Source organism: Lactuca sativa, chromosome 3 (assembly GCF_002870075.4).
Source record: "Lactuca sativa cultivar Salinas chromosome 3, Lsat_Salinas_v11, whole genome shotgun sequence".
NCBI lineage: Eukaryota > Viridiplantae > Streptophyta > Magnoliopsida > Asterales > Asteraceae > Lactuca > Lactuca sativa.
Genome location: NC_056625.2, coordinates 155,518,688 through 155,529,066, shown reverse-complemented (window position 1 = coordinate 155,529,066; position 10,379 = coordinate 155,518,688).

Genomic DNA, 10,379 nt, shown 5'->3' with positions numbered 1-10,379 from the left:
ACCATTTCATTCAAGAGTTCATCAATAAACGAACTCTAAACTTGAAGAAAATCATTGGAACGAAGAATCAAACTGATATGTTCACCAAGGTGGTTACCACAAAGAATTCGAAGTTTGAAGAAAAGGGCTTGGTAGAGAGAGAGAGAGAGAGAGAGAGAGAAAGAGAGAGAGAGAGAGAGAGAGAGAGAGAGAGAGGTAGTACTTTAAGGAATGGTGAAATTTAAATGGGAGATGAATTTGTTCAAGCATTCAAGTGGGAGATTGTTAGGGTATGAAGGCTTGTCCAATATGGAGCACTTAGATCAAAATGGAGTACTTGGGGTTCATGGAGCATGTGACAAAGGAACGAATCATCTGAGAAAAGAATTAATCATATGACAAAGGAATGGATCAAGTGCCAAAGGTACGGATCATACAGAAGGGGGTTTGGAGCACATGGGAGAGGTTTGGAGCACTTGGGGGTAATATGGAGAAACAAGAGGATGTTATTGCGCCATTTGCTGAATACTTAGGCCAAAAAGGATTTTGTTGCGCCAAGGGAACTCCTTCTTGTGCCAAGATACTCTCACTTACGCCTTGTGGTATCCCTCTTGCGCCATGGGGTACTCTTGTTGCGTCATGGAGTATGTTATTGTTCCAAGCATGGCTATGTTGTGTCATGCATGTTATTGTTGCACCGAGATGGTAATGTTGCTCGAACCTAGATGCTCTTGTGCCACACTTGATGTCTTTTATGCCATCCATATTCCTGTTGTGCCATGAGGATGCAAGATGGACCTTTTTGGTCCTTGATGAGCCAAATATGCTATGAAGTCCTCTATGTTGCTCACGATGGAAGAACGTTCTAGAATATGTTGCATTGTAGAATATGATTAGTTGTCATCATTCATGGGCCAATGGGTTTGGCCAATTATGGTTTTAGGTTGGACCCCTTAAGTATAAATAGGTCATACCCCATCATTGTAAATTGCTAGATTTATGTGAGCGCTCAAAATGAAATACAATTTTGAGTGCTTGTAACAGTTCCAGAAAGTTAATAAAATCATCTCTCTTTCTCTCTCACTCTTTCTCTCTCTCTCTCTCTCTCTCTCTCTCTCTCTCTCTCGTTCTCCTGTGGATGTAGGTCCCCTTGACAGAACCACATTAAATATCATGTTTTTTTTACGTTTTTTTCAGAAGCTTGGTGAGTTTAACAAAGCTTGTGTTTTGATATTTTTCTGAAGTGCTTGATTTGTTTTTTTTGTCACCCAACAATTTCTTATTTTTAAAGCTGATTTTGAGAAGGGATATGATTCTATCAGTTGGGATTATTTATACTAGATTAGGGTGTTTATGGGTTTTGGTGATAGGTGGTGGAGTTGGATTACCGGTTTATTTATGTCAGACCCCCAGACTAGACGGCGAAAACGTCCTGAGGCGGGTGACTTCATTGTGCAGTATCATAACAATTGAATATAAATAAAACAGAGCAATCCAAACATCATACATTGACATAACAAAATTACACGGTTTACATATTGTATTTGTTCTTCGAGTTACACAAGAGATACATAAGTAGAAACTTTCAAACTACAGCTAAATAGTCCTGCATCCGCGTTCCTTATTTCCTGCTTACTAGATCCCTAAGAATAGAATTCGTTTTGAAAGCGTCAACTGAAAAGTTGATGAGTATATAAGCATTTTATATAAAAATTTTCACACTTGTTTAGAATCGTTCCTACTGTACTTTCAAAAAATCCGATATTTTCTATGAAATCGTTTGAAGCCTTGCTTTGAAAATCATGGATATATGTGTGCATGTCATTACTTTTGTTCATCCTTAAATGGAGTGATTTTGAAAAGTAGTGAAGTTTGTAAAGGCGGGCTGTGTTCGAGAATAGTTCTTTTGAATAGTATTAGCCAACCGTTTCCAGAAAATCTCCTATTTTCAAATAGGGAATAAAATTGTAAATCTTGTTTTTCTTATCGGGTATAACTGAGTGTGTGCGTTCTAGTTTATTGTTACCGAAATCATATAAAATCGTTTTCTTCAGAATATCCTATATTTTCTATTATAAAATATTCGTAAGTTCTAATTCCAACTGTGTAAACTTGCATATGACTGTGTGTTAGTTTATCGTTATCAAAAATTGTATACAAATGTTCTCCATAAAGTCCTATGTTTTCTGATTTGTAAAATAGCAGTAATAAGACTCTAATACTTGTTAGGTGAAAGAAATCAATCATGTCGATTGTGGACATTCTATGCAATGAAAAAGGACATTCAACACAAAAAATGTGGACCATCACTACCATGCGTAGGACAGTCAACACAATTTGCCAAAATTTATTTATGACGTTTTCCTTGCATAAATTTCTAGTTGATATAACATATTCTAGTGAGTCGTTATGACCATACTAATCATAACGGAAGCTTTTTTTGGCGTTTCTCAGGCGCCCTCGGTTTGATAAAGACATTTGTCACCCTAGACTAGCCGGTCTAGCTGTAGCGAACAGTGAAGGTGCGGGGTGGCAACCCCGTATAGATCTATACACAACTTCCCGCTCTCCCTCCAGGGGACTTTGGCTATAACTCCTTATAGGAATTTAAACGTACACTAATAATTTTATATTTAGGTACTTTTGGGATTTGTCTGACTAGAATATTGACAACCTTTCGAGCGATCATTCGGAATTCATTATTTGTTAGATAAATAATTATATTAGTGCTCATTGAATAGAAATATCGTTCTCAGTCCATATCGTTATTTGTACTTGTTGATTGGGTACTTTATGTTCGTTCCATTTCGTTTATTGAAAAACAAGCCATTTTGGTCTCTTGTCAAAATGACCCTACATTATCGGAATTGGCAAATATGGTCTTTCCTTTCTATGAATTGCCGGCTCAGGCCCATATTAGTCAAATGAAAAGTGTCAAGTTATAATTTGTGTAAATTTATGACAACAATTTATGACACACATTTTCTGTTTTATGACATATAGAACATTATTTACGTTCCTAAGGGTTCTACGACAACAGTCGATTCCTAAGCTTGTCTTTGCGTGGGTATTGTTTTGTTTCTAGGTATGTTCATTCCAGGGGAACTTATATTGAGTGGTTACGTATCTGAGAAGAGAAAGGTGAAAGGGTCTCAGGTCTATTCTCAGTTGGGTAAAGCTCATCAAGGGTTTCATTGGTGCTTTCATCCTTGCTGGTCTCTTAGTCGGAATCCTCCCTTTCACAATTCCTCTCTAGGTATCCCTTAGGATCTACTTATTTGTTTTTTCTCATGGGCTTCTTTTGGTCTCACCGTGCCCCATCCGCAAATCATCATGACAGGGTAGTAGAAGTCTTGGCGAGGAATTTCAACTACATTGTTTGTGCGAGAATCGAAGTATGAGATATACGAGAAAAGTTTTAGGTGTGGTAGGGGTTTATAGTATCCTAAAATACTCCAATAGTATTTTAAACTTGATGTTCGATTCTAACATTCTCTTGTGCGCATAGTTGGTAGGTTTTAGGTTTGTTGCAACATCACCATCACTCCCAACCACATGTTGGTCATACCTCAAATGAATATATTAATCATGCTATATTTATCTCAGATAAGATTACATAATTGCCCAGGTTTGACTGTAGTGTTCAGCCTTTCGTCACTTTGGTTTCTTCTTGTTATGATACTGGGTTAGTACATATGTATACTTTTATAAAATACTTATCTTCTTAAAGTATACTTTTAGGCAGAGTGTGTTTTAGTCCCATTGTATTTATAGTCGTATATCTTGTATGGCTAGATATCCCCGTTCACTATAAACAATGATCTGAGACCAATATGTCACACCCCCGGACCAGACGGCCGAAACATCCGGATGCAGGTGACTTCATTGTGCAGTATCATAACAATTGAATATAAATGAAACAGAGCAATCTAAACATCATACATTGAGATAACAAACTTACATGGTTTACATATTTTATTTGTTCTTCGAGTTACACAAAAGATACATAAGTAGAAACTTTCAAACTACAACTAAATAGTCCTGCATCCACGTCCCTTATTTCCTGCTTACTAGATCCCTGAGAATATAAGTCATTTTGAAAAGCGTCAACTAAAACGTTGGTGAGTTCATAAGCATTTTGTATAAAATCGTTTACACTTGTTTAGAGTCGTTCCTATTGTACTTTCCAAAAATCCGATATTTTCTATGAAATCGTTTGAAGCCTTGCTTTGAAAATCATGGATATATGTGTGCATGTCGTTACTTTTGTTCATCCTTAAATGGAGTGATTTTGAAAAGTAGTGAAGTTTGTAAAGGCGGGCTGTGTTCGAGAATAGTTCTTTTGAATAGTATTAGCCAACCGTTTCCAGAAAATCTCCTATTTTCAAATAGGGAATAAAATTGTAAATCTTGTTTTTCTTATCGGGTATAATTGAGTGTGTGCGTTCTAGTTTATTGTTACCGAAATCATATAAAATCGTTTTCTTCAGAAAATCCTATATTTTCTATTATAAAATATTTGTAAGTTCTAATTCCACCTGTGTAAACTTGCATATGACTGTGTGTTAGTTTATCGTTATAAAAAATTGTATACAAACGTTCTCCATAAAGTCCTATGTTTTCTGATTTTGTAAAATAGCAGTAATAAGACTCTAATACTTGTTAGGTGAAAGAAATCAATCATGTCGATTGTGGACATTCTACGCATTGAACAAGGACAGTCAACACAAAAAATGTGGACCATCACTACCATGCGTAGGACAGTCAACACAATTTGCCAAAATTTATTTATGACGTTTTCCTTGCATAAATTTCTAGTTGATATAACATATTCTAGTGAGTCGTTATGACCATACTAATCATGATGGAAGCTTGTTTTGGCGTTTCTCAGGCGCCCTCGGTTTGATAAAGACATTTTTCACCCTAGACTAGCCGGTCTAGCTGTAGCAAACACTGAAGGTGCGGGGTGTCAACCCCGTATAGATCTATACACAAATTCCCGCTCTCCCTCCAGGAGACTCTGGCTATAACTCCTTATCCAATTTTAAACGTACACTAATAATTTTATATTTAGGTACTTTTGAGATTTGTCTTACTAGAATATTGACAACCTTTCGAGCGATCGTTCGGAATTCATTATTTGTTAGATAAATAATGATATTAGTGCTCATTGAATAGAAATACCATTCTCGTTCCATATCGTTATTTGCACTTGTTAATTGGGTACTTCATGTTCGTTCAATTTCGTTTATTGAAAAACAAGCCATTTTGATCTCTTGTCAAAATGACCCTACATTATCGGAATTGGCAAATCTGTTCTTTCCTTTCTATGAATTGCCGACTCAGGCCCATATTAGTCAAAAGAAAAGTGTCAAGTTATACTTTGTGTAAATTTATGACTGCAAGTTATGACACACAGTTTCTGTTTTATGACATATAGAACATTATTTATGTTTCTAAGGGTTCTACGACAGCAGTTTATGACATGCAAATATATTTTTTCATGAAAACTGTATTTTCGTATATTGTCTTTAGAAAATTGTTTATATTAAAATATTTATCAATAATCACAAATAGTTTGTGAATCTGATAAAAATGTCATGAGTATGACATAGTATTCCAAGATAACCTTTATATTTATATTTGACCAACAGTGATTCCAAATATTACTATTTCCATAGTTTAATCACTTTCCAAAATATTCTATTTAACAAATTGTTTTAAGTAAAGGTTGAAGCAATTCCATATAGTTGTTGTTATCAAAATTCGTGACTTGTACTTGGTATATACTAGTTCTTGTTTCTAAACATGTTTTGTGAAATAAAAACCAAATTCTTGAGACTTAACCAAACTCTCGAGTTTTTGGACTAAGAGTAAGGAATTTCATACTTAAGCACATGTAAGATGGCATGCTTACACAATAAGCAATTAGATCATGATTTACACAAGTCTCTGACTTGTATTCTCCCCCCCCCCCCCAAAAAAAAAAAAACAATAAAAAGTTAGAAAAATGGGGGTATGAAGCTCACCTTGATTAGCTTGCTGGGTGATTTGAAAAGAGGTGATGAAGTTTCCAAGATCCAAAACATGGAAGGTTCTTTGAACTTGGAAATATCCTAAGAATAATTCTTGGGTAAATATAATGAAACCTTAGGAATATTATGATGAATCACTAGTCAAAGAAGATGAATGCTTACAAAAATCTGGGAATTTTTTTGAAGGGATGAAACTTGGAGCTTGAAGGAGTTGAGAGTATTCTTAGGAGTTTGTTGGAGATGAAAATGAGAAGTAGGGAAATGGGAGAAGAGGAGTTCACGTATTCTAATGAAGAGATAAGGAGAGACTTGACATGTGCTTGGACGACTGGTGTACAAGGCTTAGTTCTCTTTGGATAATACATGTTTTACTGAGATTTGCATGCGAAATGAGGGATTTGCATCACATCATAAAGTCAAACCCCTTTATCTTCTTAAAATCTCTTTAAAAATCTTGGGTATTATTTTATACAAATATGTTTAAAATAATTAATTTTGGCATAAAATGGGGGTTTAAGGGGTCTAAGTTCTGAAAAATATGAGTTTGGTGTGATTTCCGACGTCAAAATTCCTTAAATTGATGAAAAAGTCTGGAAATGACAAAAATCTGGAGTGGGGGCAGGTTCCTGCGAGGGTCCAAAGCAAATTCCCAAATTTCGGGAGTCATTCTCAAGGTTCCGGAGTTAACAGGCGAGTTCCGGAGTGCTTTTCTCGGATTTCGAAGTCTAAGCGATGTCCGGAGCGAAGTCAGTAGTTCGGACTGAGGTGCGAAGCCGGCTAGGTGGTGCCGAAGCAAGACAGGTCTTCCGGTGCGAGGTTCCGAAGAAAAACATGGGCATTCCGGATTCCATCAGAAGCTCCAAAGTAGGGAGGGGTTCCGGACCAAGAGGGTTCCGGACCAAGAGGGTCTCGGACTAAGTGGGTTCTTTTTGGTTTTCTCCTCTGGTTTTGGGATGTTTTCGACTGAGGAAGGTACGTATAGAGTTTCGGGAGAGATCCCACATACTTGAAGAGATTTGGGAGAGATTTCATGTACTTGGAGAGATTTGGGAGAGATTCGATATACTTGGAGAGATTTCACATACTTGGATAGATTTGGGAGAGATTTCACATACTTGAAGAGATTTTGGAGAGATTCGATAAACTTGGAGAGATTTCACATACTTGGAGAGATTTGGGAGAGATTTCACAAACTTGAAGAGATTTGTGAGAGATTTCACATAAATGGAGAGATTTGGGAAAGATTCGATATACTTGGAGAGATTTCACATACTTGGAGAGATTTGGGAGAGACTTCACATACTTGAAGAGATTTGGGAGAGATTTCCCATACATGGAGAAATTTAGTAGGGATTCGATATACTATGAGAGATTTACATTCTAACACTACATGGCTCATTAGTAACTCATATTATACACTTAAATGTGTTAGCAAAAGTCTCACAATAGTCCTTGCTTACTTGAGGACGAAATTTCCTAGCCAAAAAGGCTAGTTGTGACATCATCCCCTCGTTAGAGGGAATTTCATCCTGAAATTCTTCCGAAAGAAAGGGTTATGAATGCGGAAATAGGTGAGAGTACTTTGAGTTATTTGGTCTTTGCGTTCCCAAGTGAACACCGAGTCACGCCTAGCGTTCCCTTGAACCTTCACGATCGGGATGCGGCTTTATTTTGTGTGCTTAACTTTTCTATCCATAGTCTCGATATGTTGATCAACTATTAGGAGGTTATGGTTTACTTCAATCTTGTCTAGTGGGACAGGGAGGATTTTTTTTATAGACACTTCCTAGGTTCGACACATGGAACACAAGATGTATGTCACTAAGCTTGGAGGGTAGTTGGAGTTTGTAGGCTACCTGACCGATCCGTGCAAGGATCTCGAATGATCTGATGCATCGTGGATTTAGTTTACATTTCCTTTCAACTCGTGACATTTTTTTCTGAGGGAGATCTTTAATAATACCCTGATCCCCTACTTGGGTATTCAAGGTTTTAATCTTCTATCTGCATAGCTCTTTTTGTCGGCTTTACGATGTTTGGGGTCGTCTTCAGGTTTGGACTATCCTTTCTGTGGTTTCTCAAATAACCTCGTGTCTTAGTGAGTGTGCTATTGGGCGTTTGTCATCTTGTCGGCTGGGTATCTCCCACCTCAGCCCAACAGAGGATGATCTGCACCTCTGGCCATTTAGGGCCTCGAGGGGGTGCAACTCCTATGCTCGAGTGGTAGTTGTTGTTATATGAATACCCGATTAGAGGCAGGTGGGTATCCCAAACTTTGTCAATGTCCATTACACATGCTTTTCTTTGGCGTGTGGGTTCTTGTTTACCTTGACCTCGACAAGTGGGATTTCTAGGGTTTCGGTGGTTCGACACTTATGAGTGCTGAATAGATTGAAGGTGGAATGTCAGAAACTAGGTTCCTAGGTTAATCAGAGACTATGAGTTATCAGGGCTTTCTTGGCAAGAACTTTTGAGCGGTCTTCTAGGGATGGGGATCCTGGTGTCCAAGAAGTAGAGCCTTCTGGACCTTAAGAGTTGGTACTATGGTTACCAAGGTTGAGTTTGTGTGTGATGTAGTTGAACTTATCAGTCTTATGTCATATTGGGAGTTTTCTTCCTATAGTTTTCCGAGCTAATGGTAGGTCGGCCTTTCCCAGTGTCACACCCCCAAACCAGAACAGCAGAAACGTTCAGGAGTGGATGACGTCATGCTCAGTATCATAACCATAGTGAAGAAAGTAAAACACAACCATCATAGATATAATCTAAAAGATTACATTGTTGCCAAAATACATGTTCCAAAAATACATGTTTTCAATTAAATTACATATGATGATAAAATGTAGCAAAATAATCTACGCCTTAGCGTCTTGACTTCAGAAATCTTGCGGTTACATGTATTACTGATTACCTGAGAATACAAGTTGTTTGAAAACAGAGTATCAGCATAAAGCTGGTGAGTTCACAAGTATTTTATAAAAATGAATGTTGTTTCCTTGGCGTTTGTTACAAGTTTTTTTCTAGAAAATCCAATATTTTCTAAAAGATTTGTTGTAAACTTAATTGAAACAAGGCCTAGTATGTGTGAGTAAATTTCCATATTTATGTGTGTGTTTTATCTTTAAATAAAACTCCTTTGTATAAAGTCTTAGAATTTCCGTGAATTTTATGCTGTGTTAATATTCCATGCGAGATGTTATAATCATACTAAAGACTAGATGGACTTGAATGCGACATTCTTCAGGCGTCGGAAAGTTATGACACTTGTCACCACAGACCTGCCGGTCTAGCTGTTGCAAGCAAATCATGTGTAGGTTTGTCGGACCCTGTATAGATCTATACACAACTATCACGTTCTCATTCCAGGAGATTCTGATTATAACTAAAGGACTTTTCTATGGTACTTGGAGTACCCCGAAGGAGAATGTCTCACAAATATTCATTAACGAGTTCACGTAGTGTGTAGTGAAATTTCATTTTGTAAATCGATAATGTTATTGTTTTCCTTTGTTAAACGAAGTGTTCAAAACTATACCTATTATAGTTTATCAAAAGTGTAGTGTGATGGTATGAAACCTTGTTACGCATGTATATGTATTTCAAATAAAGGAAATACTAAATGTAAATCTTACACATGTTGCTCAACATGTTACAAGGTGTGAATAACTCATTAAATATGTAATTGACAGTTTTACCCTTTATTGTCACTGTTTCGAGTAATTATAGAAAAATCATCATAAGTTCATAACTAAATCCGCAAACTCGGAGTATTTAGAAAAAGTGTCTACTGTGTTCATAAATTTTCCCATAATTTTTGGTGGCTCAAACTAGTGTGAAAATGTTCATTTTCACATCCTAGTATGATTTTGTTGCTGCAGTGATAGGCAGTTGTGTAAAAATCACCATAAATTGTAGGAAAATCTTATTGAGATGTGCAAGTAGTCATTTTAAAGGTATAAACCTGAACTACTTGCATGTTATACAGTTTTGAAAAATATTATGTTTAAGTTGGGTAAAACAGTCCGTGAACATGTCACAACTTTTTTGTTGTAAGCTATCAAGTTAAGTTTTGAATATGTTTTGGTGTTTTAACTTGTATCCCCCCCCCCTCTGAAAATTGAGGAAAACTAGAAAATATAGGGGTATGAACTCACCTTGAGTGATGACTTGAAGAGTGAAAGGTTGAAGTTAAGCAATATCAAGCCAAGAGTACATGCTGAACACGTGAGGACTTGGATGATCCTAAGAACGATTTTAGCGTTAAGATATGAGTTAATGGTCCAAGAGTGTTATGAAATTATGGAATAATAGTTGATTTTAGATGGAATAGTTACCAAAAAGTGTCGTAGTAACTCAAGAACACTT